The sequence below is a fragment of the Pipistrellus hanaki genome, assembly GCF_964339955.1.
Source record: "Pipistrellus hanaki genome assembly, chromosome: 2".
Taxonomy (NCBI): Eukaryota; Metazoa; Chordata; class Mammalia; order Chiroptera; family Vespertilionidae; genus Pipistrellus; species Pipistrellus hanaki.
In genome coordinates, this window is record NC_140504.1 from 29,723,248 (window position 1) to 29,751,236 (window position 27,989).

General features: G+C 38.9%; 1 protein-coding gene across 6 annotated transcripts in view; it reads left to right on the forward strand.

The window, feature by feature from the left end:
• The window catches only part of FNDC3B (fibronectin type III domain containing 3B), a 311,128-nt gene that overhangs the window by 89,795 nt on the left and 193,344 nt on the right, over positions 1–27,989 (forward strand). The window lies entirely within an intron of this gene.

Below are 27,989 nucleotides of genomic sequence, written 5' to 3' on the forward strand. Positions count from 1 at the left end.
AATTGAAAGTACTTTTTTAAATTAGATAAAAGATTTATACTTATATTGTGTGATGTTATCCAAATGATGATTTTATAGGTAATATCTTTATTAACGACCTGTCATTTATTATCAGATCGATATTAACAGAGTACTCCCAGGTTTGGTGGCTTAAAACAACATTTATTGTCTTATAGTTTCTGTGGGTCAGGAATTTGGGCACAGTTTAGCTGTGTTCTATGGCTCTGGCCTTTCAAAATGTTAAAATTCAGGTATGGCCTAGAGCTGCAGTCATTTTGAAGCATGTGTGAGGGTCAGCCTTTTTTCAGGCTTGCTCAAGTGGTTATTGGCAGGATTTAGTTTTTTGCCGGGTATTGGCAGGAGGCGTCCCTCAGTGTTTTGCTAAGTGGCTCTCCATGGGGACACTTACATTCTTGGCTTCATCTCAGCAGCAGGTAGAGGGCAAAAGGCAATACTAAGTTCAGCCCACTCAAGAAAGGGATTTAGACAGGGTTGTCTACCAGCCAGCAGGAATATTTGTGGTCCATTTAAGCTGCCTACCCACCTTCTATACTCCACCTCCAATAATTCATGTCCCTCCCATATACAAAATACCCCCTCCCAGGATTTCCAAAGTCTCATTCCAATATAGCATCAACTAGAGGCTCCTTGGGTGTAGTTCTTTAACTGGGTACAGCTCATTGGGCATTTCATTTAATTTCTAGTTTGTGTAATACCAGTGTCTCTTCCCTGTAGTTCACTTTGGAAAGAATACTTAGATACTCTGATCCATAATGAATTCTGTTGTAGGAAGATCAATCTAGATCTGCATTAACCTGTAAACACTTGTGATGGAGACCACTGTTCGGGATGGCTGTTTTGGGCAGTGATTGGACCTATGGCAAATTGACATATAATTGAGTTCACTATTAGGTTATTAATTGGACTGGAGTCTGATCATAGGGTTGATTTTTATTTGTTAAAATATTTTATTTTTTTATTTTTTTATTAAGGTATTATATGTGTACACATTGATTTTTAGAGAGATGGGAAGGGAAAGGGAGAGAGAGAAACTCATGTGAGAGCAAAACATCAGTTGGCTGCCTCCTGCCTGCCTCTCGGCATGTGTCCTAACTGGGAATTGAACTGGCAACCTTTCGGTGCACTGGACAGTGTCCAACCCACTGATCCTAGGGCTTGTTTTTAATACCTGGACTTGCTTATCATTATATTAACAAATGAGGGGAAATGCCCTTTGTTTGGTTTTCTATAATGAGTTAAATGGAAAAGGTTGATTTTTATATTGTTTTCCATAATGGAGCATGCTGCTTTGTAAGTTCACTACTTGTTTTTGTACCTATATGAACACAAATTCAGGATTTTTTTTTTTTTTTTTTTTTGAGAAGTGAGTGTTGGCTCACTTTTTTATTTATTTATTTATTTATTTTTAAAGATTTAAGCCTAATGAGTTTTAATTGCAGTTAATTTGAAGTGACTTAACCATTCTCTTAGTAATTTTTACTAATTGCATTTCTCTGGCCATTATGTCCCTGAAATTCATCTGTGGTGTTCTAAACTAATGGTCGCCAACCTTTCGGATCTCATGGACCACCAGTGGTCTGTGGACCACTAGTTGGAGACCGCTGTTCTAAACCATTTCAAACCAAACCTAGTTTTTATTGACAAAAGCTTCAGGTCAAAGAAGAGAGGAAATCAATATTTTAAAATAGTGTGGGATATAGAATCTTCTATCTCCATATAGTACTACTTTAAAAGATGGATATTATCAACAAATGAAACTTAGAATTCAATCTATATGTTTAAAAAAGTCACACCAGATGAAAAGTCACTTCACCTGTTAGAATAAAGCTGATGTTTACAGTTCAGTGAGAAAGCAGTTGAGCCTCTGGGCATGGTATTGGAGCCTCCTGAATTGGCAGGTAAACCGTGTCCCTCTACAACTGAGTATGTATAACAATCTATAAAAGCAAATTGCTGAGTAGTTCAACATCTATAAAATCCACACTTCCATGCCACCTGCTTTTACTTCTTGATGTCTGAGGAGTGTGTGTGTGTGTGTGTGTGTGTGTGTGTGTGTTTATTCGTCTACTTAGCCTCTCCCCCACTTTTTGTGTGAGTCCATGTCAGTAACTGGTATATTCTGTAGGGAATGTTGCAAGTATGTTGCTCCGTTCACAATGGGAGCTTTGTATTTATTCATGATGATACTCGGAGATAAGTGACACTAACACGCCTTCCAGTGATTTCAAAAATGCCTTTGACTAAAGCCATTTAGCTTTGGCTTCCCCAGCCTTCCTATTCTTTGTTCTCTTCTGAAAACCCCATGTTATGGTTATCTTTATTTTGGGCATGGTGGTACCTGGGCCAATTAATTGAAATGACACAGGACAAGATGAGAGGGACTAGGACCTGGAATCACATGGTTTGTCAGGCTCGGGAAGCACTGGGGGAACAGGATGAACGGTAGAATCTGGAACTTTGAGTCCAGTTCCATTGATTGCCTCTAATGTGTAACTGGTGATCACTCAGCACCCCTACTCCTGAAAGCCTTAATTTAAATAACTCCGCTGTGAGTGAGTGAACCCTTGACTCCAGGAGAGTAGGGCATAACAACGCAGAATTTGGGAATAGACAGTATATTTTCAAATTCTAACACAACTTAGATGTAACATCCCTAACATGGTTATTATTTATTCAGCTTTTACGCTGTGCTATGTATTTAGTCATATTTAATGGATTGATAGGTACACATGAGGCCTGTGACGGTTAATTCACACAGCTTAAGTCACAAATAGCTGGAAAGAGGCAGTGTGGAGCTTTCATCTCTGGTCTGTCTGACTATCGAGTTTGAGATCTTTATTGCTCAGTACATGGAAGCATGAACTCAAATAGTAGGTCTCCTTGGGCATATGGCAAGAGCAAGGTGGGTTCCTATTCCTGGAATAAGAGGATTCTGGGCAGGATACCAGGATGGGTACTGATCGCCAGGATGAGATAGAGATGGTTTGCAGAGCAAAGGTGGATGCTGAAGACTGGGTGTTTATCAGAGTCACAGCAGGTGCTGTGATACTGGGAGTATTGATTTAGAACTCCTTAAATTACTTCTGCCCCAAGTCAGGATTGGGCCCAGAGCGTTCAGGTGCGGCTTCCAGCTGCTGGAAGAGAAGGGGTACAATGAAGAGGACTAGGACAGTGGGAGGCAGTCTTTTCTGGCCTGCCTTTAAAAAAACCCCATTAGGAAAAGATTGGAAATACAGTCATATTGTATTGGAAACTCCTGAAAGAAGCATTTACATTTTACTAGAGATTGAAGTTAAGAAAACAAGCTCTATTGATGCTCTTTCCACACCATCCAGCAGGCAGAGAAGTGGTTTTGGTGGTGGTGGTGGTGGTGGTGGTGGTGGTGGGGCAATGTTTGGTGGTGGTCTTCCTGGAAATGTTGAAGTCATACCTGTTGTTTACGCCATGGTTGGAACTGTCAGCTGGAGAAGTTTGCTATTTCAGCACTAGTCAGCAGGTTTGGGATTGATGGTGGGGAGATAGGGTTAGGGAGTGAACTGGGTTGGGGGCCTTCCTGGAAACTTTGAAATTACATGTATAATGTTAACCCCTTTTGCTTGTAGTTGAATTTGTTTTCCTAGTAATATTTTCTATTGGACATTTATGGCATCACAAGAAAGACCTAAGAAGCTCGTTGTGATGTCATGGAAAAGCAGTCTGGAAATTCAAAGCAAATCAATATTAAAAAATGGTTACTCTGGGGGAAAAAACAAGATTTTGTTTTTATGGGAATGTCCTTGGTGATAATGAAGGAAGAAAAACACAGGAAACATACGATATGCTGTGAAAGCAGATTCATTCTAATGGACTATTTCTCAATATTTTCCATGAAACATGAATCATAGGTCTTGAAGGGGCCACAAAAGGTCATAGTGTATTCTCACTGGGAGGCTGCATTCTACCTATGGCATCCTAGACAAAGAGCTGATTGTTAGGGGAAAAAGAATCTTAGCAATCAATATGAATTCTTGCCTTTGCTTAAAGTCAGGCATTAATAGTGGGCAGCTGCAGGTCTCTCCCATTATTTTCATATCCTTGTCTGGGCTGCGGTGCTGGCAGTGCAGCTTTCCTTCCTGCCCACACATGCCATCTTTTTATCTGGGCCATTCCTCTGCTCTCTGTAAAATCTCTCAGCCAAAACAAATACAATACTTCCTTTAAGGCTCTAGTCTGTCTCCTCCAGGAGCCCTCCCGTACCGCTGCGTTTCATCCTGACCTTTCTCTGCATTTTTGGGGGAGCAGGCAGAGGTTGCTCTGCATAAAACAGTCTGGCTGTATGTGCAGACCTTTCCTTACCCTTGAATTAGACTATGAACTCCTTTGTGACAGGAAACTGTACCCCCCACTTTATCTCCCAGCTCGCAACCTGATTGATAATTACTGACTAGACCCTTGACTGGCCCTGGCATCACCTCAAGTGTGATGATTTTTCTCTTACATTTTATTATTGTCCTGAAGCTTAAAGATGTCCAGTTAGGTGCTTTTGGCAGTCCCGAAGAATTCTATAGGAGAATTTTCTAATTCAAATACATTGTTAATTGAAACTAATCTGTTTTCTAACATGCTTAGAGTCTGAAGAACTTTCGTATTGATCCTAAAATAATACTATATTTTCAGACTGTTGCATACAAATTGTGAGCCTGAAGAAAATAGGTGAATGTCATGATGACTCTGTAAAACAGATCAAAGTAAGATGTTTGGGAATTACCACTTTTCTAATAAAGAATAATATTTAAAGATAATTACTAATGTTTTTGCCCACAATAATTATGCATCGTTTACAAAGACCATTTACTCTGCTGACTTGTGTATAGTGAGCTGAGACTTCAAAATGACGGGAGAATGTATGGTGGGGGAAACTCAAGAAGACCCTTTCTCTGAGATGGCTGTAGCTTAGAAGCCATTAGAACGTGAAACTTTTTCTCTCTTTTGCTTATTCTCCTTAAGCCTCCTTCACTCTGCATCTCATTCTCCCCCTGGCCCAGGGTGTGTGGGAACCATATCACTGATGAACACCATGCTCTGCTCGGGGCTCTGTGAATGACCCCATTGAGAGCAGTTCCACATTTCTGAATCTCCTTGTTTGTATCCCACCTCCCTCCTTGTATGATTCAGCATCCAGACTGCCACAGGGACCTTAATGTTGCTTTTTTCCTCTCTCATTTTGTACTTTAAGGCACATTAATACACTGACCTGTCATTCTTTCTAATAATTTCATGACAGGACCTAGGGAATGCTCCCTGTCTCTTGCTTCTTGTTTATTGAGAAACTAGAGGCCTGATGCACGAAATTCGTCTGGAAGGTCATCCAGAAGGTCTGGCTGCCCAGCCTAATTAGCACATTACTTAAGCTTTTATTATTATGGATGACATGAGTGGTATCATAGCTAGGGGTTTCAAGCAAAGCAAAGCTTCTATATGGTCTATTCCTTTAAAGCAGACTCTGCACATTAATGAGAAAATTTCTGTTTTATTGGCTTAAAACCAAGGGAAGAGGACCTATTGCGAATGAAGTCTGTCTTCCAAGGTTGATTGAACCCTTGCCTTGGCTAAACTTGCAATTTTTACATCAACAATATTTGGGTGGTTTTAAAGTGAAATTACTGTAGTATAACTGTGTTAAGTCCTCAATCTTTGCAAACTTTTATTACATTGAACATGTAATTGATATTTGACTAATTATTTGCAGAAATATTAGTGGAAATATTTTTCCTATTACAAGGTTAAGATTTTGAGAGCTTCTTTTTTATGTAAGAAACTGCTTTGAAAAATCCATTTCTTTTGCATTTGGAGGGAGTTTGTGAGGGATTGCTAATTTGAAATGTTATTGTGAACAGTTTGGCCTTACTTGAAAAATCACTTAGAATTGAAAATACAAGTCTTTCTCTCAGGCTATCTCCAGTATCCTGCTCATCTTTTTCTGATAGATTCAAAGCTGTACTTGGTGAGAGTTAGTGAAGCTCTAACAGAGAGAGTCTGAGTTTCTAGGAGCATCTGAACTTGCCAGCTCATTTTATAACTCCTACATGTTAGTTAGCTTTAAGGTAAATTAGTCTGTGTGTGTGTGTGTGTGTGTGTGTGTGTGTGTGTGTGTTATTAATGAAAAATAATTTTCAGCGTTTTGGAGTTTATCTGACCTTTGAAATGTTTGGGGGCTCTATTTTGGCCACTGTGTTTTGGCTTTCCTTTCATACATGACATGCACAGCCATTTGTTGCAAATAGACATTCTGCATGCTAACCTGAAAGATCCCCTTTTAAACACATCTTGCTGCTGTGTAACTGGAATTTTATCAGCAGGCTGGTCACATTGCCCTCAGAAAAGGGGAGAAGTTATTCATGAGAGGCAGTTAGGGGTAGTGAATGACTTCATAGTAATGTGGAAAACAGGATTGTACATACTATTATTTTTTCCTCCTATGAACAGGGCACCATTGTAGAAATTTAGAAATTTGTGCCCTGTTTTAAAAATCAATTACAAGGGTCAAATTGTGAATTCCAGACCAATTATTAGTAATTAAAGTTACAGCTTTTGAGGAATTTTCTCATGTTCTCTAGACTCTAGACTAGATGATTTTGTTCTGTGAGTTTTCATTGATCATTTTAATACTCATTGCACCTGTCATGCTGGTATCAGCAATTAACATTCTTTAGAGGTGAATAGAATGTCAGCCTCCACTCAGATGAAACTCAAGAACAACAGGTGCATTCTACCTGTTTCTTGGCTATCACCAGAGTAGTCAGAAGGCAAGTAATTAACCACAAAACAGACTTTTGAGAAAATGAGATTCTTTAGAATTTGAGTCATAGTGCTGAAAAGTAGCTCTGGATAACATACTTAGGAGACATAGGAAATGGCTCAACATAATGTGTGTAAAAGGCTTGCTAATCTGACTTCTTTAAATTTATTTCAAGCCTGTTTCCCTTTGTCAATACAAATTTTAACTGTACACCTCCCACAGGCCCTCTGTTTTGTGCAGTTTTTTTTTTTTTTTTTTTTAAATTGACTTAGGTTCACATCACAGGTCTTTGGACTTGAACTTGTACAATAAAAATCAGTTGGTTATGTTGTTAATTTCCCTGTTCCCTTTTGAAGGAAGAAACCTGACCAAACTTAATGGCTTCAATTAGAAGGAGAGCATCTCCTGACAGTGGTTTAACTTCCTTTCCATTTAATCTGGCCTCATTGACCAGGGCCCACTTTCCTCACCTCAGAATCAGAGGATTGAACCAGATCATTTCTAAAATTCTTTGTCTCTCAGTTTCTTTTTTCTCTTGCACTTTAATTCATGAAAATACCAGAATTTTACTTGAATAGACTCAAGTGAGGGCAGATTTCAAGAGCTTAATTAGCTAGGTTGTTTATTTGAAACTGGGATGTTAAATTATCATTTAGGACTCTTTAGATACTTCATTAATTTCTCTAAAATTTTATTAGCATGATTTAATCTTGAATAGTAACAAAAAAGGGAAAGAAAATTACCAGTACGCATTTTTTTTTCTTGTTTTAATAGTTTTTTTGATGTGTCTGTGCAAGCCAGGTGCTTTACATTGCTTGTCAACCTTGGCTGCACAGCTGAGTCACCTGGGATTTGAAAAAACAACAACAATGCTTGGGTCCCTACTTCCAGAGATTTAGATGTAATTGGTACCTGGTGTATTTTTAAAGATAGACTTGGCATATTTAGTTTACATTGCATTCAGTAAAATATTTGATGGGCTTTATTTTTATGGCATCCAATATTTAGGATACCTAATTATTTTTGAATGGAAAGAAATCCTAAAATCATGAAAAGTAATACTCGCTTATCCCACGTGTACCGCCTGAGCTGACTGTCCCCACGTCCACCTCTTATCCGTGAACAGGATGAGATTGCCTTGTTGCTTGTCTTGCCTATAAAACAGCACACATACTTGTCTGTTTGCACTGCTTTCATAGGATCATTTGCTATCATTCTATTGAATCTAGAATGCCATTGATTTTTTTTTTTTTAAGTCATTCTTTTCTACAAAAGAGAAAACACTATCAATTGAACTGACTTGCCCTGCACTGTAAGATGCTTTCCTTTTTAGGAGATGTTAAAATAAGGCAAAAAAAATTACATGGAATCAATGAAATACACTAATTCAGTTTTCAGTTTCTCTTTCAGATTTAATTAGGTCTTGAAAATTACAAATCAATTTGGGTTTTCTTAATTTGTGTTTGCATAATCATTTTTTTTTGTGTGTGCATGTTTGGAATAGCTTATTCTCTATACTTCTCAGTTTTAAAAATAGGACTAATTTGCTAAAACATCCCTTCTAAATATGCCCTGGAGGATTTATATGCAAGTCATAATCTTGTAATGCTTTTGTTAATTTTAGCTCCTCACCAAATGTCTGTCTCATTATGCCAAAAGGCCCATTTTTCTATATGTGTACATATGCATACATATACACGCATACACTCATTGTGTTTGCCAATGTTGCCACTTGTGTCTATTCTGTTTTGTCTAACTCAAAAACAACCCACTATATTTTGGGTTTAAAAATTTTCAAGGCTCTTCTGTTAATTCATCTGTGTGTTGGCTGTTGTAGTATTATCCTATTAAAAACAACATAACCCAACTCAGCAAAATTTATCATGTGCTTCTAACACTTATATGGAAAATATTTAGTTTCCTTCTTCTCTTTCACTTTTTTTCTTTGTACCTACAGTGTTAACCAAGAAATATATTACCTTTGGATCTAGACCATCTGCCTCTAAATACTTCCCTTACATAATTACTAATTTAAATTTATTCCAGATGTACACTCAGTATATGAGATTTGGTAGTTTTAATTTTTTGAGATGTTTTCAGAGATTTATTTTAATTTATCAGGGCATCAGGGTATTTTTTTAAATGGATTTTTGTAAAGTCTATGGTAGGCAATTAAACTTGGTTTTCATTAAATTAACAGGTAGATGAATCTAATATTTTCTTTCTCCACCATAAGGAGATTCTGTTGAGAATCCACTTAAAGATTCTCAGTCCCTGTCTGAAGACCAGGTTTGATAAAGTGACTACTGGATCAGTTGTGTACTGTTAGTGTTCATTTATACGAATGGTGGAAAATGAAAAGGATTACCTTTACATCACTAAATATCTAAGTACCTTGATTTTGTCTTGGCCTTTAGTTCCTCCTCATGGAAAAGTTCATGTTACAGCTACATGTCACCTCCCACCCTGTGTGCTTTTCTTCCTTCTCTGGTTTGCTCCGATTGCCTCATTGGAAGGTACACGGTCCAGTTTGCTCTTGGGTTTGTGTGTGCTTGGGGGTAATTAACACCTTCTACCTACCTGGTAGCTCAGTGCCTCCCAGAACTGTAAGGAGCAGACTGCCTTTGCTGTGTCTGCAGTGTTGGTGTGTTATTCTGTTCTCCATCCTGGGCCTGTCTCTCACTCGGACACCCTCCTTCATGTATGAGCCACTCTCTCTGTCTTCATCTCCTTTCTCTCCCATTCCTCTTATGCATACCCTCCACAGGAAGGGATGTTTTCTTTAGGAAACTTGGCATTTTGGGAGAGAAAGAGTTGATTTTTGGGTTGTCTACTTTTAAGATTGGAGGGGAAAGTTGTCGAGTTAAAAGGTTCCGGAAAAAATCACATTTATTCTTAACAAGTCCTTGGTCTACACTTGCAGCTACTTAAGAAACGCTGCGATATCCCCATGCATAGGAGCTCTACTATGTTATTGTAGCCTGTTAATCTTAATCATCTGGGTTTACTTGAGCAGGATTTACTTTGGAACTTACCAAGCCAGCTTCATTAAATATGGTATTGCCATTTTCTGCGTATATCTCTGTGTGTGGGGGTGATTCTTGACATGAATCCATCCTGTGAGGCATTATGATGATATCTGGCATGCCTTGTTTGTTTACTGTTTTTACTGTGTGTGTTTATAAGAGAAAAGACCTGTAGCGACGCCTTTGTGTGTCTGCCCCTTAGGTCAGGTTTTCTGTCCTTACTCAGTGCGGGTCCGGCTGAGATTGGTTGGTTGGATGTGCAGAATTTCTTCTGTCGGCCTCAGGAGCCAGAGAGCCACGATGAAGTTTGAGTTGGCTTGTGGCAACCTTTTCCAAATATGAATTTGGATGCAGTACAGAAAGCCCTCTAAGAAAAGAAGGAGAAGGGAGACCAGTAAGTCTCTAGCTGGAAATATTTGGGAACATTTGGAAATGGGGAAAACTAACCCATGGTGTTTGGAGTCTTCCCTAGGCTTGGGCCGTGTGGCTGTGGTGCTCAGAGGCCGGCCTTTGTTTCCAGGCCGAGCACTCCCTCCACTCGGGAGAAGCCATAGAGCAGCCTCTGTCCTGCGGGTGCTGCACGCTGACTTGCTCCAGACAGTATTGAATGTGACCTGGCAGCTAGTGCCGTTTCCTGCTGACGTGGCCTCCCACAACTAAGCAGAACAGAGCCGCCTCAGTATGCTGAGGAAGGAGCGGGAGGGCATGAATCACCAGCGGGATAATGAACAAATTAAGAGGGGAAAGCGCCTCGCTGTTCAGGTTTCCTTCTAGATAGACTTAAAAGACACCTTTTTTCATAGGAAGGGAGGAGGAGGAAGGAAAGCAGGAGTGCAGAATGCCACAAGACTCAAACAGTGATTTGCTTGGCCATAGGAAGAGTTTCTTATCAGCAGGAGTTACTTCTGGGGTGAGAACCAGTCTGCGCAGACATCTGAGAGGATGCTTTTGGAAGCCAGACTGGGCTGCACGGGCCACACTCCAGAGGTTGGTAGGGGGACGAGGTCCCAGTTATCTCCTGCAGGCAGGCATTAAAAAACAAAACAAAATGGAACTGGAGTGTGTACCTTGATGGAACAAATTCTCTCAGCCTGGTAGGAACTGGAGCAAGAACTGGGAGAAACTGTTCAGAAGCAAATCTTGGTGCCTGGTTCTCTCACCAGTGGCGTCAGCATTTAAATTGATGCTCAGTGTTGGCTTATGTTTCAATCACTGCTTGGTACTTGGAATTTGCTTATTTGAAAAGGTCCAAGTACAGATCCTTGGTACCTCTGATAGGGCCAAAAAAGTCAAGCTATCATGGAATTTTAGAGTGAGCTGGGACTTCAATGACTTTATCTATCTTTAAAAGTGATTGTAGCCAAAACCAGTTTGGCTCAGTGGTAGAGCGTCAGTCTGCGGACTGAAAGGTCCCAGGTTCGATTCAGGTCAGGGGCATGTACGTTGGTTGCGGGCACATCCCCTGTAGGGGGTGTGCAAGAGGTAGCTGGTCGATGTTTCTCTCTCATCGACGTTTCTAGCTCTCTATCTCTCTTTTTTCCTCTCTGTAAAAAAATCAATAAGATATATAAAATAAAATAAAATAAAATAAAGTAAAAGTGATTGTAGACCCTTTTTTTTCAGTCAGTCTTACATGGAAGCCCACTCTACCAAGCAGATGTAGGTAGAGCTGACTGAGGCCTGAGGCATACCTGCTCCTATTTCTCTTAGTACTGGCCCTTCAAACTTTCTCCCTGGCCACCTTATACCCCTTGCATACGTATGTTTTAAAACCACTGATCTAATCCACCACTCATATGTGAAGAAGTTTTGCCTTCCAGGTAGGTCAGTTTGTTAAGTAAATATTATAATATTATATGTGCCTCAGCATAAAAGTTCTTTTATCTGTCTTTTGCTTTTGAGCCTTCATAATTTCTATTAGCTATTAAAAAAAAAGCCTTCCTGGTCTCTCTGTCATCAAATAAATTCAAGTGAATTATATAAATAAATGATACACCAGGAATACTGGTTACACCATATGCCAGAAGCCACCCAGCAGTCACTTGGGAATGCTGCAGCAGTAAAGAGAATGAGGGTCAAACTGCTCAGCTAACTCCAAATCAGAATCCTGAATGAGGCCGCTCATAGGACCTGAAAGGACCAAAAAACTGAGAAAGTTTTTCTAGTCTCTGGGGCAGTGGACCTCCGCATTCTCTCTGTTGCCTTGGCTGGGTATTGGAGGATCTTCTTTGACTGAGTTCTCTGGGTAATTTTTCATACCCAGTTTCCATAATTTAAACCAAACCTAAAAATAACCATGCTTAAAAAGTACTAATGGGTTTTCCTTTCAAATGTGTGTCCTAGATTATGGAATAAAACTGAGGCAGGCCTAGCTATAGGACCTCATTCCTGGTTCGGTGTTGGCTTTTCTGCATAGCTCGCAGGTCTTGTTTGTAGGTGGACTTGGACTCACAGGTTTACATTGGCCACATTTCCAGTGTTTCGCCTTCCCTGCAAGCCACTTTCTCCTGTTGCTCCCCAAATTACTACCCTCAGCTCAGTAAATAGAAGTCTTTGCTTAACATGAATTCTCAGGGAAAAGCAAGTAAGATATAAATGGAATGGAGAAGAGGGGCTATTAAATGTGTAATAGGTCTACTTATATTTTCAGTGAAGTCATCTGATTTCCTTTAAAGAGGTTTTGATTTTTATAGGCTATGCATGGGTGGCATTAGGAAGCTACTCAAATCATTTATGGTGTTTTGTTGCTGCTGTTGTAGGCTGGGTTTACACTTTGTGAAGGATTAGAAGGGGAGAGCTTTTTATCTCTTCATCCTGTTTCATTGCAGAGGTGCTGTGTATGTGATGATATGCCTTTCCCTCCTCACCTCATACTGGGGGGAAAAATAATGAGAGACTCCTTTTTTTGCAAAGGAATAAAACTATTTCTTAGTAAAACTTTTCTTCAAATACAACTGTGAGTAGAAGCCAAGGCAGTGGGAGGGATCATTCTTTTGTGTGATAGTAATGAGATAATTTCTGCATTACAAAATTTCAGGACACTCTTTGTTTAAATGAAACTTCAGAGTCCTTGCAAAGCCACATTACCAAGTCTTTTTGCTTCATTTCAAAAAGCCTTTATTAATTTCATATGTTCTGCTGCCGTCAGTTGCATAAACTAATACGATTGTTTTTGAATAAAAGAACTTAGGCCATCATTTGTTTGGTGTCTTGACTTTTCTTCTTTTCTTCCCCAAATATAATTTAACCCAATCTGGTTAAGAGTTGCTTTTGTTCCCACCATTAGCCACCCACTCCCAAGTGGCACCTGCCAAGTGTAGTTCAACCTGGTGTTGGAGGAAGGTAAGAGGAAGTGTTAGGGTTGAGTGCAGAATCATTGCCTGAAGACTTGGGAGGCTTATAGCAGGCAGGCCTTACTGGGGTTGCCAGCACAGATGGGCTCAGGAATTTCCGTTATAATGCAAGAGGGGATGAGGAGGCCTGAGGGTGTCACACTGCCAGCCAAGATCTTGAAGGCTTCTTTGTATTGTTTGCTGATCGAACCTGGAATGCCTTACCCTGGAAGGGAGCTGTAGTGAAAAACATGGCTGGTGCTGACTTTTGAAATTTTTTTTTCTCTCATTCTCCAAAGCAACAGGAATTTATTTGGTTAAAAAGCAACTAATTAATCTGTTTGATCTCGATGTGGAAATGAACCACATCAAATTCCAGGTCAAATCGCTTTTCCTTGTAGAATGTTTGCTTAACCTTTTGAGGTGTGTTTCATTAGATTCTGGACTATAGAAAGTTTATTTGTCCTCAGTATTCTAATCTACATGGTGGCATGGCTATTGTTCTAAAATGCTCTTATATGTGAACCTAATTTTGTCTACAAAAAAGAAAAGTCACATTTACAAATTGATTATAAAATGTTGTAGATATAGTGTGTAACTTAATCATATACGCAGTACCATATATGGCATCATTCTTGAAAAATACTTTGCCATCTGGTCCCATTTATCTAAAATGAAATACCCCTCTTTTTAACACATATTAAACTGGCAGCTAATATTATTATCCTTATTTAAAACATGAGGAAACAGCCGAAACCGGTTTGGCTCAGTGGTAGAGCGTCGGTCTGCAGACTGAAAGGTCCCGGGTTCGATTCCGGTCAAGGCATGTACCTTGGTTGTGGGTACATCCCTGGTAGGGGGTGTGCAAGAGGCAACTGGTTGATGTTTCTCTCTCATTGACGTTTCTACCTCTCTATCCCTCTCCCTTCCTCTCTGTAAAAAATAAATAAAATATATTTTTTAAAAAAAACATTAAAAACAAACAAACATGAGGAAACAAAAGTTTAGAATGGCCAAATAACTTATGCACAATAGTAAGTAGCAAAACCAGAATTTGAACTTCAAAGCTCCTGGTATTAAACTTAAAAAAATAATAATTGTAAATTCACAGGAAGTTGGAAAAAATGTACAGGGAGATCCTAATGCATCGTTAGCCCAGTTTTACTTAATGGTAACATCTTGCATAACTATAGTACAATATCAAAACCAGGAATTTACATTGCTGCAATCCACAAAGCTTATTCATCTTTCCTGTGCTTTACACGCATTCATTATGTAGTCACTACCACAACCAAGAGCTGTTCTATCACCAAAAGGTGATATCTCCCACCATTCCTAACCTTTAGCAACCGCTAAACTGTTGTCCTTCTCTATGATTTTGTTACTTAAGGAATATCATATAGCCGAAACTGGTTTGGCTCAGTGGATAGAGCATTGGCCTGCAGACTGAAAGGAATATCATATAAATGAAATCTTAGAGTATATAATTTTTTGAGATCCAGCCAAATTATATGTACTAATAGTTCCTTTTTATTACTGAGTGGTATTCCATGACATGGATAGTCAGAGTTCACCTGTTAAGGACATCTGGTTCTAGTTTTTTGCAATTACAAATAAAACTGCTATGAACGTATGTGTACAGGTTTTTGTGTACACATTTCTCTGGGACAAATGCCCAGGATTACAATGCTATGTTGTATTAAAATTGTATTATTTAATTTTATAAGTAACAGTCAAACTTTTCCAAAGTGGCTGGACCATTTTATATTCCTACCATCAATGTGTTAGTGATCCAGATTATCCTCATCCTTATTAGCATTTGTTCTTATCACTAAGCAGCAACAACACCTCCTCCTATTTCTCTTCCTCCTCCTCTTTTTCTTTTATGCCTATCAATGCCTAATTGCTCCAGTACCATTTGTTGAAAAAACTGTTGTTGTTTTTTTTCCATTATCTTGCTTTTGCACCTTTTGTTAAACATTTAGGTAGAGTTTTGTGTGTCTGTTTCTAAGTCCTCAGTTTCTATTCTGTTGATCTGTGGGCAGCATTGGGTATAATTGCTAGACAGTACTACACACTACACAAAAGTATGCCCCTGCCCAGCTACTTTGAATGGGGCCCTCTGTTCATAGTCCTGTGCCTGAAGTTAGACTGAAGTGTGGCTGTGCTCCCTGGGCCTTGTCTTGTCTATTCTGGATTTGGCTTTCCAGTGCCTGGGAGGATCTGTCCCTGTCTCCCCCCACTCCCCATCCCTAGGGCTTGGCTATGCATTTCCATAGGTCTCTTCTCCATGGCTGTGTTCTTCTTTGTGGTCACCAGCCTATACTTGTTGTTGGTTTATGTTAGCATCTTTTAAGGTGTAGACCCCAACTCTAAGAAGTCATATGAAATCTTATGCAAAGCTGCTAAAAATTAAATACACTAAAAACTGCCTTCTGAATAATATCAGTCACTCCTTTCAGAGTTGTCATAGAACAGAGAAATGAAAAGCCTGGCTATAAATCAGAAATGTTCCTTTGATGAACTGGGGAGTCATGATCCAATAGTGTAGCAAGATTAACAGAGAAATCTATATAATTCTGTATTTTAGATTATGCTCATTGTTTATAAAGATGAATATAAAACTTTTTTAATGTTGACTCTTTTTTTTTTTTTTTAAGTGAGATTTCTAAAATAAAACCAATACGAGTAAACTTACTAAACATTTATTTTGGCTCTATTATATATCCAGAACAATGAAAGACATTCCTATTTTCATCTTTGGCTTTTGGTGTTCATCCCAACTTACTGTTGAAAGGATTACTGGCAACTTACAAATATGCATACCATATATTGATATACATTTAAAAGAAGTGAAAATAAGGTCACTAAAATAAGAGGGAGCCAGGATTGATTTTGGTTTTTACCTTTAAAAAGTTCTTCAAATAAGTCTCATCCTCGTTTTTTGTCACTATAATTGTGTTCATTTTTAACTTACGTGGAACTCTCATTAGAATTAGTATCAGAAGACATTGGCAGTGTTTTACTTTCACGTCCACATTTGGGCAGCCTCTTGGATGTTGGTGGGGTGGAATGTGAACCAACTGATCGCTTTTCCAATCCTGTTATTTTCCAGTGTGGTTTGGAAAAAAATCTGCCTATGAAGTCAAGAAAGCACTAGGAAGCTTTCTGGTTAACGAATTTAGTGAGTTTCAGATTTTCCTCTCATGGAGAGTCCTAGAAAATGACTGCACAAAAGAGGTTATGGGTCACTTAGAGAAGAAACTGCTTTGCATATACACTGAGTGGCCAGATTATTATGATCTCTGAACATATAATAACCTGGCCACTCATGGTATATCCTATATAATAAAAGGCTAATATGCAAATTGTCCCCTCAACCAGGAGTTCGACCAGCAGGCAGGCTGGCCAACCACCCATTCCCCCCCCCCCCCCCCCCGTCAGGCTGACTAGACCCCAACCATGCACAAATTCATGCACAGGGCCTCTGTTTTTAACACACACACACACACACACACACACACACACACTGAGTAGCCAGCTTATTATTATACGTTATGAAATCATAATAATCTGGCCACTCAGTGTATACAGGACTTTGTACATTCTGCAGGCTACCAAGGCTTCTTGCCCAATAACTGATGGTAAACATTAAAACCTGTTAATTACAAATATACCAAGAATTGGAAACAAAGTCATTTGTGCAGCATTTAGGGTTCTGACTGGTCAGATTTCTCACAGGCTTGGAGCTGAAGTTCACTTGATATATGCACGTGTTTACCAAAGCCTCGGGATTCCAGAGGACTGTTGTATGTTATTTATGGCAGGGATCACCTGTAATGCATTTTTTTGTAATAGTTTTATTGAGGTGTAATTCACAAACCTTCAGTTCACCTATTTAAAGTGCAACTGTGACCCCAACCAGATTGGAAACATTGTCATCACTTGAGAAAACTCTTCACCCATTAACAGTCTCCCTTGAACCCCTCACATCCCCATCCCCAGGGAACCACTAATCTATTTTCCAGTACTGTGGAGTTGCTTATTCCATTTCCTAAAAATGAATCATGTAGTAAGTTTATGGTCTTTTGTGATTGGCTTTTTCACTTATAATTTTTAAGGTTTGTTTATTTTGTAGCATGAATCAGTAGTTTATATTTATTGCCAGAGAATATTCTATTGTATCAATACCACATTTTAAAAATGCATTCATGGACTGGTGGACAATTGAGTTGTTTCCACTTTTTAACTATTTTTAATAATGTAGCTAGGAGCATCTATGTACAAATTATTATATAGACATACATTTTTATTCCCCTTGAGAATATATCTAGGAGTGGAATTGCTGTGTCATATGGCAACTCTGTAACTTTTTGAGGAACTTTCTAAAGTGGTCACACCATTTTACATTCCCATTGACAGCGTGCGAGCTTTTTTAATTTCTTCATGTCCTTACCAGAGCTTGTTATTATCTGTGTTTTTGTGGGGAAGAGGGGCTGTGGGGGAGTGTCTATAATGCCGTTTTATGTGTGTGTTTTTCCTTTGCTTTCATTGTTAGCATTTGTTCCTTCAGGGGATTGATATTATACATTAAAGGAAGTAGGATGTGGTTAGGTATGGTATGGCTGTGAGCCATAATGAAGCTCTGTGCTAGAACCAACATGCTTCTTGTTTTTTGACCTTGACCCCCAAATCACATCATTGAGCAAACCACAGAAAAGGCTACAAGAAAAGCTTACCCAGAAGTGAATCCCGTGTTTCAGTTAATTTTGTGGGGGAGGAGAAGGGTTTCGAGGGAAAGTGAAGCCAGCAGTTTCTTTCATTGATACTGGAAATCTAAGTAGGACTATTGAATTGCTTTATTATTTTTTTTGTTTGTTTCATAATTGAACATGTTTTAGATTGCAGTCTGTTTCTCTACATACACAATTGCAATATCTTATAAACTTACATTAGATTGAATTTTCATGCTGTGTACTATGTGGAATGGAAATGAGCCTTTGTTTTTTAGTACACTAAACTTCAGTTCCAAAGTTATATAAACTTTTATTGTTTCCTACAAGTAAAATCTCATTTTCTAAATTGTCTCAAAGATGTCCACATTATAAAACAATGTTTGTAAATGATGGTGGTAGGTACAGAAGTTTTTTACTTATATGACATGGATGTTAACGGTCCTGAATTTTGCTATAATCTCTGTGAATCATATTAGGTTAAGAAATCCATGAATATTCCAACATATAGATGTGATAGAAAGTACCATGGTTACCAGGAGAGACAGTTCTGTTCTTTCTAGACATGCTTTTTATTCTTTGGAGAGTATTTCTGTTCTTTCTAGACATGCTTTTTATTCTTTGGAGAGTATTTCAGATGAATGATGAATGATGGAGTACTGTGAAAGTTTGAGACTGGGTCCAGAAGAAGTCTTCTTTTCTACACAAAGGGCCTAGAGTGCTCTGATTTATAGTAATATATTGACACTTTAGGAAACTTTTTAATTCATTTCAGCAAACTAAGATATATTGCACCTTGCCAGGGACAAGGGATATACTAGGCACATTTCATAATGTTCAAGTTGAAAACAGAGATTAAGTTGAATGGAATCAAGGGACTTAAAATATGTATATTTCAGACTGAGCATCTCTATGAAGTGTATTTCAGATTTTTCATCCTTGATTTATTAATCTAGATCAGAGTGTGTGTCTGCATTAACTTTGGGGGATAAAGGTCAGCATTTCAAAGCTACCCATTTTATTCTGAATCAGGGGTATTATAATCTTATAGCTGAGCTTGTGAATCTTTGCCTTTTTCCAGTATGTTTTGGACTTTTTTGATCACTGCTATATTTCTAATGGTTCAACTAATAACTTGTCACAGAGCAGGCCATCTAAATTTTTGTTGAATGACTTCATGAAATGAGTGAATGAATGAGTGAAATTATTAGCTGTTCTTCCATTGTTTAAGAGCATTTATGGTATGTTTAATTGTTTGATCTCTCCCCATTGAAATGGTTCATATAATTACTGTCAGAAGTAATTCACTTGAAGAATGCATATGTTCTTGTCAGGGTCTGCTTGTTCCAGATTTCTGGAATCCAGATCCATCGATCTATGTTCATTTTAAGAATAATTATAACTGTCTAAGGTAATGGCAAAAGAATCAGAATCTATAAGAACTCTTTCTTGGACATCCCAAAGGTTCTTTCTTTATGTACCCATTCATATGGTGTAGAATTAGAGGTCCATTTATCTCTGTTCCTCTTCAGATCTTTCCCAGAGAATATAATAAAACTTAAAGACATTGGTGTCATTTATTTTTTACCAAATGAGCACATTTATATAGTGATGGAAAGGGGAGTGTCCTTTGTGCCATGTTTGCATTGTCTCATTTTATCCTAGTATCCCTGCAAGTTTGGAATAGTGATTAGCTCATTTTATAGATCAGGAAACCCTGCTCTCAAATGTTACATTATTTGCACCTAGACGATACATTCCATGAAGGCTGCAGTTGTGTCTGTCTTGTTCACCATCATGTTTTCATTATGTAGTCTAGTGCCTGGCATGTGATGAGTAAATACTGATTGGCTTTACTTTTGCCTGCGATCACATGACTAGTTAGTGGAAGCACCTGAGATTGCATATAGTTTTCACTTATTCCACAGCCTATGAGCTCTTTTCATTGCAGTCCTTCTAAGTTTTCTAAGAGATCACTTTGACTGCACTTTTCAGAAAAAGACATCATATTCTGGCATGCCTGTCTTAAATTTCTCAACATGGACAGGATTTTGGCCTACTACCTGTGCTAATGCTATGGCATAAGTATTTTCTCACAAACTGTATTTATTGGCTTCTCATAGTGTGTTTACTCAAATATTAAGTAATGCACTATTTAACCTTATTTTCAAATTACATAGTCACTGAAAATAACTAGAAAAAATATAACTGCCTAGTGGTCATTATCAAACACTAGAGGCCCGGTCCCTGCAGTGGCAGGGTCCTTCAGCCTGGCCTGCACCCTCTCACAATCCAGAACCCCTCTGGAGATGTCGGACTGTGAGAAACTGGCAGTCTGACATCCCCCAAAGGATGTAGTAGTGAGCAAAGAGGCAGGTGGCCAGGAGGTGCCCAAGCCCGAGCCCAGGCCGGGCACTGTGCCTCTCCTTATTCTGGCCCCACTGCACCTCTGCCACTGCCGCTGCTCAATAGGGCTGGTGTGGAGGCAGGCGAGGCTTACACCACCACAGCTGCACTCACCATCTGTGAACCCAGTGCCTGCATATGCATATTAACTCGCTATCTTTGTTGGGCTAATTTGCATACTCACCCCTAATTGGTTGGTCAGTGTTGCAAAGGTACAGCCAATTTCCATCTTTCTCTTTTATTAGTGTAAATATTGCCACATCCTAGCATGATTTGCTCCTGTGAGCCCCGTAGGTTCATACTGTAGTCTGACCCTCCTACTCTCCTACTGATTTTATAAAAGGACTCTCCCAGATTAGCTTTTTTTTTTTTTTTAACCCTTTAATTCATGCTATTTTGAAATTGTGGGAACCATGGGAGGTGTTGATGTTTCCCTACCATTCTGCTGCACCTTTGCCCAGTGCAGTGAATGGAACTGAGAAGGACCATGCCAATGGGATGCTGGAGATGACTTGTACCATCTTGCAAGAGCTAATTGTCAAATTTTCAGACATTTTTGTGAGCTGGTTGTTAAATACAGCCATTTATAAATATTAAATATACAGACTTGCAATTTAAATTACATTTAATGACAAAGTTAATAAATACTTGAAACTCCTCACTTCCTGGTTATTCTATTACGTGTTGTTATTTATGCTCTTGAGGTTTTTTAGGTCTGTTGTATCTGTGGTGGAAACGTTGTATAGCAATTAGTTGCTGCGCATGTCTTTTCAAGTCCATGTTCAGCGATGTCATGTTGAGTTGATATTGGCCAACTAAGGAACTTGGCAAACACTGTAATCCAGGACATACCTACCCCCTTTTTCCCTGGAGAACCATTTGTTGTTAAATATTTATAACCACACACTCAGTGGGATGCCTAGATACTAGGAAGAGATTGAGACTGCCATCTTTTCTGTTATGCGTTTGGTTATATTTATAATATTTAGTCACAGAGAGGGAAAAACATAGTTACGATATAGGGAGACAACAGCTAGATTGTTCAAGGTTGTTTTCTCCCTCTTGTACCTTGATGAACAAGTTTTTGCTTATGCCAGTTATGTTGGGTTGTTTTTTTTTAATGACTTCCCAGAATTCATCATTGACTTTGAGTTTCTTCAGTAGCCAGCCCATGTCAGCACTCAGACATTTCTGTTCCAGGCATTGAACACTTGTAGAACATGGGAAGTGGCATCGATGCTGCCAGAGGTGCATAGCAGTGACTCAAGGGGTTGCTCTGACAGGATTATGGTGTGTTGTGCAGCCTCTGCTGAGTGGACATTACTGAGAGGGAGGCCTGTCTGTATAACCAAGCTAATTGGTGCATTTAGGGGTGGAGGGGTGGGACCTGCTGCTTGTACGTGCTTCTAGAGCAGTGAGTGAATAGTTAAATAGCTGTAGGAAATGTTTTGCTTCCAAAAGGGATATTGTTGTGTTTTGTTTTGTTTTTTTGTATTTAAGCAGGACAGTTTTGTTTACCACAGGGATTGGGTGCCTTTGTTGGAAAAGAACACTGAAGAACAGCAGATTTGAGTCACACATTTTCTGGATACTTAGCCATTATCAAATAATTAAAAGCCATTTCATGGGTAGGACCATGCAGCCAGAAGAAACCTTCTAGGGGACTTGCCTTTGTGATGCCCATTTTTTGAAAAGAGCAGGCTGGTGAATTTCACTGGCTCTTACTAGGAAGTGTGCCATGTAACACTGAGTGATGAGAGCAGTGTGCCTGCCAAGCAGATTGCTCCGGTCCATCACTTCTGGACCAGTTAACTTGACCCCCATTCTATAAACTTACTGTCACTGTTCCCATTTAAATAGCACTTTATTAAAATTCTCTTTACGTTTGATGCTTACCACAAAGAACAGTGACAGTAAGCTTATTTAATGATTTCAAAACATTAGCCTAGTTCTTTTCTCCTGCCCTTACTGATTTTTATTAAAAATAGAAATACAATTCTAGTGGGTTCAATTTGTTCCTAATTCTATAGATTCCTGCAGCATTTCCATTCCAAGGAGCTGTCATTACCTTCTCTGTCACTTTTGAGTAAGTATAGAGTATTTAGGATTGTGGACAGATCACATATTTGCCATCCCATCCTTCCACATTTTTCCCCCTTTCCCTCCCAGCGAACCCACCAGTGCCAAGAGAGTAAGAGGCCTTCGGTGAGACAGGGCATATGCCAAGCTCACCTTCATTGTGGCAATGGTTGAGGTTGGGGAGGTGAGCAAGGTTATGCGTCATGGCTTACAAACGAACCATTTTCTGCCTACCTGTTTTTGTCCCCCGTCTCCATTGTAATATGACTCGCAGAGCTGTTGAGGGCAGAGGAAAAAAGGACATGATGATTTGTTCCCCTTCTTCTTGCTTGTTGGAGCTCATGAAGGAGGCAGCGACAGGTGGATGGAGACTGTTAGGAATGTTGCACAGAAACAGGGCTGCTGTAGTTTCTCCTCCTTTCACTTGGTCTGGACCTCCAAGCTTCCCAGATAAACCAGCAGAAGAGCTCAGGTGAAACACATTTTGTGAATGTAACTGTCAGGTAATGAAAACATGCCCTTCCCATTATTGACCTTAAAGAAAAAAGTTAGTGTTGAGTTCAAACCAAGACAAGAGAATTTAATTATGCAAATATTTGAGACACTTTTCTAGGATCACTGCCTTAGTATTGGTCTGATGTTAAAAGTCTTCTCTGTTTACTGTAAGGTAAAACCTTTGTGTTTGGTTGGAAAAAGAAAGGGGCTCCTAGGAGAGCTCTGCCAGTAGCTGCATGAAGATATGTGACTGAGACGTATACACAAAGGCCCTCTGTGCGGGGTCTGTGTGGGCCCACAAAGGTGGTAAGCCAAGCTGACAGGGGAAGTCCACAGAAACACAATGTTGTGGCTCCTGTGTCCATTATTTCAAAACGAAGTCGCTCCTTTTAGAAAACAGAGTGATACACCAGACAGGTACATAAACTTTTCATGTGATCATGTTAAGACAGATAATGAGTGTACTTTAAAAACATGTGGTTCAAAAGCACATAGTCATCTTCTCTGAAATGGTTAACTGCCATTTTATGACTCTGATCTAGCACTCACAGTTCTCATTTAGTGGGAAAACTCGACTTGATTTACGCCTTTTCCTTATATGTGTCACATATTGCTATTAGAAAATGGAATGCCCAGCATTCCCTCCTCTAGTCTTCTTATTAAAGAATGGGATATCTTTTTTAAGACTCTCTTCAAATAGTAGCATGAACAGGGAACGTAATACTAGTGGAGATGGCCTTGGGGGAGGTGTAGAGGGAGGAATTGCATTCTTTTGGCATTCCTCAGAGGAATGTAAAATTCCAGCTCTTTACAGCCAAGTGCAAGCAGCTTGGCATAGCGATGCCTGGAGTCGGTGTGCATGTGTGTTATAGTTCTGATTATTAGCCAACAGAAAGCAGCTGTATACATCATAGTGAAAATACTTTGAAAATAAAATATCCAATTGTGGGGTTTCCCCATATAAACACCAGATGTGTACAGTGGTTTTAACGTGTGTCTGCCCAGTGCCTTAGCACCATTGCTCAGGGATATAAATGGAAGCCAGCATTAGAGAGGTGGACATGTGGTGAAAGTAGATATGTTTGTAGCAGAATAGGTATGTTTTGGTTGACTAGAAACATTCTAATGTTTATTATTTTAGGAGAGCCATTGCTGGCTGCATGGCTAATCATTCCATGCCTCCTCTTTTGCCTCTTATAAAAAGAATACATTGTGTGCCTGCAAACATGTGCTGTACTATTAAGATTCAAACACCCAGTGGTCTAAAAGCATTTAGTAGCTTTCAGTGCTGTTCTAGGTAAATGGTGGATTAAGGGATTTACAGTTTGATATGTTTCCTACAGTATCTCTGGAAATGGACATTTTGTTACCTGTGGGAATTTCTTCCAGTATATTTAACTCATGATAAAAAATTACTTAGATCTCAATTTCTGGATTTAAAAAAATAAATAGTGACCAAGCAAGGAATAGCTAAATTTAGCAGTAGGGATATTAGGAATCACCTAGATCTCAGTTTCTTGCCATTTTGTGTGTGACAAGGAGGAATGTTTAATATTACAAATATGAGGGGAAATTCAAAGATCCTATCATTTTTGTTGTTGTTCCAAAGCCTGCTCCATGGGGGAAGGAACATCACTGACTGGACCTGGGGAAGAAATGAAGTAGAACTGGTATTGAAGAGGTATATCTCCATGGGAACACAGCAAAAACACATTTCCAAAAACTTGCCTGGGGAATTCCCAGATTCTTTTAAACCTTACATGTCAAATAGCTTAATATAAATACAGGTTTAGACATATTGGTTTGATGTTTCAATATCTATTTTTATATGCCTTTATATCGCCCAGGTCTTCTGTTTTCCACTTGTTCTATCAAGTCATACTTTTAAAAACGATCATGATTTAAATATAAGAAGCCGGTTGCTTTCTTTAATGTTTAAAATTCTTCAATGAAAGATGAAAGGAAAGCCTAGGAGTGGGTTGCAAAGGGTTTCTTCTATTCTGAGTGATGTCAGTTTTACTACAGCTGTATTTAATCTTATATTTTAATGCCTCTCATACATAAAATGTGGGCATTGAAATGGTTCTTTAATTTGTTGTGAGAAAATTCCAGTAAAATCATTTATAGAAAACTTTTAAAGTTAAATTAATAACTTTTCCTAAGGGTTTCCCTAAGGGAATTTTCCTTTCCCCTTTTCATAAGTCAGAGAAAAAGAAACTGGAATAGTGTATAGAGATAGAAATATAGTAAGACAAAGTAGGAATATTATGAGATTTGCCAGGAGACAATGACAAAGGACTCTGTAGAATTCCCTTTACTGCCTATCATAAGGTTATCTGTTTCTTCTTCTGGATATCTCCCTGGTGGTGGTTCCTAGTTTGTATCACAGATTCTTTTATCTCAAGAGTCTTAAATTTGATGGTAACTATTTTAAATGAAAGTCCATGGGTTACCAAACACCCTAACACAGATTTCTTTATTCATGAATTACTTAGCACCTTAGTACAGATTACTCTAGTTAAGGTACTGGAGGTGAATAATTCTGATAGCTTCCCCAATCATGATGGGTTCTTTGAACTCATTACTTCTAGAGGAAGATGTGTGACTTTTGAGCTACTGTGTGAATCATGTTGAAGATGTTTGAAGCCTCACCATGTCTTAGGAAGAGAAGGCTATTGCTGTGGCAGGAGTGCTGAAAAGGGAGTAGTTAGGAGCTGCCAGTGAGACCCATTCAGTGTTGATATAGCATGACTCAGGAATGTGTTATTTACAGGGAAAACTCCAGTCCACCAGCGAACTGAGAATCCATTCATGGGTGCAGCAAAAGATGCCCATTGGGGGAATGTGGGCACCTCCTCAGACTGGAGGAATGTGGGCTGCTCTTAGTGGGGGCTGTGAAAACTGTGCCACTTTCACACCTCTAGATGCAGAATGACTCCTATTTTCCCTGTCAAAGGGTGAATTCATCATTCAACTTGTTATGACCCAAAGCATTTGAGCATATTTGGGGAAAACTACCCTTTTTTTCTAGTGGGAAAATTCTTAAAGATCAGAAGTTTCCAAATACTCAACCTTATTCCATAAGTAGAACTGTTTCTGACTGCTTTGTTTTGTACTGCATGGGGAGATCCCTACGTAGTTTAGTCTTATGAATTAAAGCCTGTTATACATCATGAAGTCTAGTGCACAATTATTTTTTTAGCCTAAAAATCAGGAAAATCATCTATTTTAAATGTCCAAATCTGACTGTCTGTCTCATCTTAATTTCTTCTAGTATGTTTAAGCCAATGGAAGAGAAAATATAAATAATTTGTTAATTGCAGTAGCTAGTCCCTGAGTATCTTTATGTTAATGTTTTGAATTGTTGGCTTTGAAGGATTTTTAGAAAAAGTGTCAGGATTAATGTAGTGCTATTCAAACCTTAGTCTTGAAAAGTGGAATCTGCCTCTTCAAAATAAACAGAATCCTTACACAGATTGAGAGGTGCCTGCAAAGACATGATGAAATTCCTGTAAAATCGTAGAGGAGAATGAAGACTTGGTCTCAGTTAGGTTGGGGTGAACAGCCTCCTACTGGATTTAATATGGCATTTATCTAGCTGCTGTGGTAAATGAGGTGAAGTCTTTTGCGCTAATTCCCAATTATTCATACATGCTTTGGCCAAATTGCTGATTATCTATAGACTTTGGATATCTTTCCTCTTTCTTCCTCCACCCTATTTGTTGTTCATCTGGTCCCATGGTCTAGTTTCCTCTCTCGCCATGCTTTCTCAGAGGGGTTCCCAGCTGCTCCCCTCATTTTCATTTTTGTTTCCTTATCAGGTCCCTGCTGCTTTGTTTTCTTTGCTATGTTCTCTCAATTTACCTGACACTCCAAGGTTCCTGTCCCATACCGCTTTGGTTTCTCATTTATCTCAGATTAGTGATGAAGAAACTAGTTAGTGGTCAGGGGAAAACCCTGTAGAAGATAATGTCTGCTGTTCCTTGCATCTCTTCCTGTCATCTCTGAGCCTTTGTTGAATGGAGTGGACACTGAATGGAGAAAGAGCTTTCCTTAAAACACTTCCAAGGTGTTCTTTTAAATAATTTCTTCTGGATTTTACAGTCCTATGTGGGATGTAATATAGGTAAGTGCTTCAGTGGTCTTCTCATCCTTTGTTTTCTACTTGGATGTTTCTCCTTCCCATTGCTGAAAGAAAATAGAAAGGGGCCATTTAGAGTCTGTGTATCTGAGGAAAGTTCAGCCTTAGGATAGAGTTGCAGCGTCAGTGTTAAGAACAACCTTGAATGCTTCTTCATTTAGCAAATATCTACTTTATTTAGTTCTTTTTATACTTTAATAGTGTGGAAGATATAAAATAAATTTTAGGTAGATTCTTTTTTAAAAGAGGTTTAAATAATCCTGGAGAGGAATCTACACAGAAATCCATAAATCTAAAGCCAGTTACATACACACGTGATTACCATGATATGTGAGAAACTTGTAGAATGTATGAAGAGTGTCAGGGCTCTCCCAGGAGGTCTCTGTTTCTCCTGGGGAGAGGCAGAGCTAGGGACTTGTAAACTTCTACCCTGAAGTTCCTTGTCTGCACAGAGGGGATGGAAATGAAAACTCTCTTGTACCAAATATGTACTTATATTTATACAGTATTTTTAAACCTGTTTTTTGTTCCTTTTTTGAATATTAAATGTCTGTATAAAATTTCCCCATCAATTGAGAGTTTAATATAGGTATTCAGTCCCAATTTGGCTGAAATCTGGTTCACAGAACACAATCCTGTGTTCAATTCCCAAACCAATGCCAAGCCAGGCAATTGGTTGAAAAAGGCCTTTGACTAACCAATCATTTCAGACAAATCAACACTAGGACACATGTGGTTTGGATTCATGGAAGAGCCCTTCATTGCCTCACTAGTGCTGGGTGTTGTGTAGTTTACTTGTGGTTTCACTGAAACTTTTGGTTTTCAGGAAAAACTGGGATTTAAAATCAGCAAAATTTAAGGAAGAGGAGCTAGCAGAGAGGTTTAGGCACAAGACTGAGGAATTACAAGTAGTGGACACAAGAATTCCAAGGATATGGTGGTCTTTAGTGAGATTTCTATTTGAAGTTTTGGTGCTTT